A 5,870-nucleotide genomic window follows, 5' to 3' on the forward strand; every position below is an offset into this window, starting at 1 on the left:
GGCGAAAACACGCGCTAATATTCACGCAAGTATACGCGTTCGCAAGTAGTATAAGATATAAATCAGATTCGTTCCCACAGAGACTGGTTTAGATTAAGTTCAATTTATGCACATATGCAACAATGTATGGTTATCGCTCAATGCTAAGACAAATAACAAATTGGGTTTTTATTAAACTAAGAGATTATATTAAATAACATTAACTAAGAGAATTGAAGTTGAATTACTATATATGACAAACATGGGATTCTAACTTCATTATATACTTCATTCAATAGCCTTCTCGTTCTTAACCTTAGCATGTGATGGTGAGGACACTAATCAGATAACATGAAACTGATAAATGCCAACTTTCGTTGCACGAGTACCATTCTACCAGACATCCACAAAAGAGATAGAAGTTGAATAGGCACCAATTATATTGAGACCCTATATGTCTATAGAATTTGACAACATAACGGTTTAAGCAAAAGTTATCTATCTTGATTACATAGGGCAAGTAAAACGGTTAGAGTTACCTACGAATCATGCATAACAAATACATGAACCTATGCTAGCATGGCAAGTTCTAAACCTCTATATTCACTATCGCTTCAATAGAGATTAACACGCTATCTTATATGTTAGCTACGCACATAAGACGAATAAGCACAACCAATACTAGGATATCATACAATCACCACACACCAAGATATCGAAACAATTAACTATTGAAATCCATAAGTAAATCCGCTAGAACCCCATGACAACGATTAGCCCATAATCGAACTCATCGTCACAATGGGTTCCAATGAAAGCATGGTATAAACAAGGTCTTAATAAACTAAATAATAATCAAAGTACGAATAAACGAGATCTAGGTTAAACAAGAACGAAAACGAGCATCCAAAGTTATAACTAATTCAAAGAATCACAAGTTGAAAACAAGATCTTCTTTTTCGGAGTTGTTCTGTGCTTCTAGGCCTTCTCCTTGGTATCCCAATCTTCCCGGATGATGAAAACCCTTTTTTAAGTATATATACGCCCCTAGTGGACCTGGACCCTTAAAATCGTCAAATTCTACTCAAAAAAGGCTTTTTCAGCGAAATCAGCGACCAACCGCGCCCTGAGCGGCCACTCAGCTCTCCTGAGCGGGCGCTCAGCTCTCTGAGCGGGCGCTCAGCTACTGACTGGGAAAAATATTCTGATGAATCTTGTTTTGGCCATAACTTGAGCTCTACTCGTCATAATTAGGCGATTCAACTGCCCACGCGAAGCTATTGAGATTCTCTACAACTTAACAATGGCCTTGGCTTCCAATTTTGATCAATTTTCATCATATTTCCTTTAAAAGCTCTTTTCTTCATTTAACTGATACCTGAAATGCAATAACACAAAAACACATCAAAATACCAACAACTTGAGTCCAAAACACCAATTTAAGCTTGTAATAAAGCATTCCAAGTGGATATAAAATCCACTTATCACACCCCCAAACTTGAATCGATGCTTGTCCTCAAGCATAAACAGACTCAAAACTATAAAACAAACCTAATGCATGAATGCAACTACGTGAATGCAACTAAATGACAATGCAATTGATCCCCTCAGAATAACCATAACCAAATGAATAAACCAATGCATCTAAGAATGCAATAACTTGAAATAGAGTTCGAATAAATTCCACAAACCAACTCACAAACCAGAAACGTGCGTGTGCGGATGCTTAACAGATATGCTCTCGATACTAGATCAATAACCATAACTTATCTATCATCGAAACAATCAAAAGTTTATAAACAGAATAGACAATAAACGCATTATGACTCACAACACCTCCTTTCTACTAGAGTTATACAAGGATTCACACTATTATTGAACACATAGCAAAGATGCTTATTTGACCGTGCAATGAATGAGGTCCCAAAAGACTTATACAATAATACCCATGAAGCGAGCGTTAGGTTAGCGGATCCCAAACTATAAAAGCCTTAGGTCACTAGGCACAAAGTCCCCTAGAACTTAATAACTCGAGTATTAAAGAGCTCACTCTTGATCAATTATGCATAAACACATACTTTTTTCTTTCTTTTTTTTCTTTTTTTTTCTCTTTTCTTTTTTTTTCAACAATTTCTGAATGAGTGCGTTTCGCTCCATCTCATTCAACCCTAGACTACTCATAAAAATATGAGCCGGCTACTAGCCATTTGACACCTAGCCTTACAACAACTAGCAATGAAATCCAAGTTTTTCTCCAGATAAAAAAAAATCAGTGTTTTTACGTCACTACGAGAATATCACAAATTCTAAATATAACCAAGTGATTAAATCTCAACAACAAACAAGTATGATCATGATCTAGATCAAAAGCAACCCTATAAGACTTTGTGAAAATATTTATTTCTGGCATGCAAATCAATTCATTAGGACTTAAACATCCCTCTATTCGTCATCACCACACTGAAATCAACATCAACTTATCAAATATCATAGTTCATCTTAAGGGATCATGCTAAATATGCATACAAATGAAACTGTATGAAATTGCATAAAAACAAACAAATATGTCCTAAATGAACAATCATACAAAAATATGAATGAACTACAACTAAACATGCAACATGAATCTATATGAATCTATATGGACACACACTACTAATCCTTACATTATCACCCCCAAACTTAAAATTTTCAATGTCCTCATTGAAGGTAATAATAAGGATTTCAGGCATACCTAGTCATCAGAAAGATCACCCTCTTCGGGTGGAGGATCAGGTGGCCAATCAACCTCGCCACTAGTGTCTCAGAAAATAGTACCGAAAGCATGTGTCAAATCTTCAGCAAAATCACGGTGAATGTCGTGCATGGCCTCCATACGCCTAATTACTCGCCTGTACTGCTCGTCACCAACACCAGTCCTATCAACTACCTGCTGCACATGAGAAGAACCCTCTATAGGAACTGGAGGATCCGTTCGGCTACCCTCTACATCATCAAAGATATATCCCAACCCCTTGTCAGGGGGTGCACCTAAGAATAAATAACTCAAGTGATTTGGGAGTGGGTTGAGCTCAAGTGTAGGAGCATCTTCAATAGACGACTCGAGACGATCCTGAGAAATTTTCAGCTCTGCTAACCTAAGAGAATCGAATGGCACATCCAACTTCCTCTTCCACAGAGGTGCATTCAAAACCTGAATTTGCTCTACTTTAAAGCATTCCTCTTTAGCTGTGGGTAATTTTATTTCCTTGAACACATTAAAAGTGACCTTCTGATCATGAACCTTCATCGTAAGCTCTCCTTTTTGCACATCGATCATAGTTCGGCCTGTAGCCAAGAATGGTCTTCCCAAGATAATGGGAATCTTCTTATCTTCCTCAAAATCAAGAATTACAAAGTCAGCAGGGAAGAAGAGTTTATCCACCTTGACCAAGACATCCTCCACTATACCTCGTGGATAAGCGATGGAACGGTCAGCTAGTTGCAATGACATGTCTGTTGGTTTCGGCTCAGGCAGACCAAGCTTCTTGAAGATAGATAAGGGCATCAGATTGATGCTAGCTCCTAAATCACATAAACACTTGTCGAACGACAAGTTTCCGATGGTGCAAGGAATAGTGAAGCTTCCAGGATCTTTATGCTTCGGAGGCAACTTCTGTTGCAGCACAACACTGCATTCCTCCGTTAGAGCAACGGTCTCTAAGTCATCGAGCTTCACTTTCCGAGAGAGAATACCTTTCATAAACCTCACATAGCTAGGCATCTGTTCAAGAGCTTCAGCGAAAGGTATGTTGATATGAAGTTTCTTGAACACCTCCAGAAACTTCTCAAACTGCTTATCCGGATTTTTCTTCTGCACCCTCTTTGGAAAAGGAGGTGGAGGATAGATCTATTTCTCCCCTGTATTACCCTCAAGAGGAGTGTGTTCCACAGTAGTCTTCCTTGGTTCCACCTCTACTTCCTTCTGCACATCTTCTTCAGCCACAACTGCATTTTCTGAATCTTGAGATTTTTCAGGCTCTTCGTCTTGCTGAATTTGGGGGATTGCGACATTTCCAGACCTTAAGGTGATGGCGTTCACATGTTCTTCAACTTCCCTCTTTCCTGGATTGGCTTCTATATCACTAGGAAGTGTTCCTGGTGGTCGATTCAATAAGGCATTAGCAATTTGCCCTATTTGGTTCTCCAGAGTCTTGATAGAAACAGCTTGGCTTTGGCATATAAGAGCCTGGTTTTTGCACATAAGCCTCAACTCCTCTAATTCAGATTTTTCATTCGAAGATAGACCTGCATCATGAGTTTGTTATTGAAGTTGGAGTTGTTGCTGAAAACCAAGAGACTTGAACAGCTTATTTCCAAATGGCTGCAACGGCTGTTGCATCACATTCTGATTGTTGCTCCAGCTGAAGTTAGGATGATTCCAGTTGTTAGGATGATAAGTGTCTGGAACTGGTTGTTGCGATCTCTGAAAGTTGCTCACAAACTGAGCTGAGTCGCTAGATATAGCGCATTGCTCTGTCGCATGCGGACCTGCACACAGCTCATAAACACTAATTATCTGCTTAACACCATAGTTAGCCAGAGAATCGATCTTCATAGACAACGCCTTTAGTTGAGCAGTGATAGCCGTAGCTATATCCACTTCAAGAACTCCTGCTACCTTGCCCTGTGGATATCTCTGGGTTAGATACTGATATTCATTAGCAGCCATCAGTTCAATTAGATCATAAGCTTCCTTATAGCTCTTTGCCCATAATGCTCCGCCTGATGCTGCATCGAGCATGGGTCTGGACTGTGCTCCCAACCCATTGTAAAAATAAGTGATGATCATCCAATCAGGAATTCCATGATGAGGACACTTCCTAAGCATCTCCTTGTAGCACTCCCAAGCTTCACTTACCGATTCTCCCGTTTGCTGCGCAAATTGAGTAATAGCATTCCTGAGTGCAGCTGTCTTCGCCATAGGGAAGAATTTAGTAAGAAACTTCTGAGCAAGATCTTCCCAAGTAGTAATCGAACCAGCTGGTAGAGAGTGTAACCAGCTCTTAGCCTTGTCTTTCAGAGAGAATGGGAACAGTCTCAGCTTCACAGTATCTTCAGAAACACCGTTGAACTTGAAGGTGTCGCATATTTCAATGAAATCCCTAATGTGTGTATTGGGATCTTCCGTTGGAGAACCCCCAAACTGGACTGAAGTCTGTACCCATTGAATTATTCCAGGCTTGATCTCAAAGGTATTAGCTGTGATAGCTGACCGGACAATGCTAGATTGAATGTCATTGATCTTGGGTTGAGAAAAATCCATCAAGGCTTTCGTTCGTGCTGCTGGATCTCCCATTGTAATGAGTACCTGAAACACAAACAAATAAACTGTGAAAGTAAAAGAATCTGAGTCATTGAACTTTAACGACCACTGATGACAAGCACATAAACTAAAAATTAACACCGAGTCCCCGGCAGCGGCGCCAAAAACTTGTTAGGGCGAAAACACGCGCTAATATTCACGCAAGTATACGCGTTCGCAAGTAGTATAAGATATAAATCAGATTCGTTCCCACAGAGACTGGTTTAGGTTAAGTTCAATTTATGCACATATGCAACAATGTATGGTTATCGCTCAATGCTAAGACAAATAACAAATTGGGTTTTTATTAAACTAAGAGATTATATTAAATAACATTAACTAAGAGAATTGAAGTTGAATTACTATATATGACAAACATGGGATTCTAACTTCATTATATACTTCATTCAATAGCCTTCTCGTTCTTAACCTTAGCATGTGATGGTGAGGACACTAATCAGATAACACGAAACTGATAAACGCCAACTTTCATTGCACGAGTACCATTCTACCAGACATCCACAAAAGAGATAGAAGCTGAATAGGC

The 5,870-nt window shown here is 39.3% G+C and overlaps 1 non-coding gene across 1 annotated transcript; it reads left to right on the forward strand.

Moving 5' to 3' along the window:
- Nucleotides 1-4,820: 4,820 nt before the first annotated feature.
- LOC141675797 (small nucleolar RNA R71) lies at nt 4,821-4,927 on the forward strand. The gene has a single exon (XR_012556430.1). It is a non-coding gene; the product is annotated as a small nucleolar RNA R71 (small nucleolar RNA).
- Nucleotides 4,928-5,870: the final 943 nt, after the last annotated feature.

This window comes from Apium graveolens, chromosome 7, assembly GCF_009905375.1.
Source record: "Apium graveolens cultivar Ventura chromosome 7, ASM990537v1, whole genome shotgun sequence".
Classification (NCBI taxonomy): Eukaryota; Viridiplantae; Streptophyta; class Magnoliopsida; order Apiales; family Apiaceae; genus Apium; species Apium graveolens.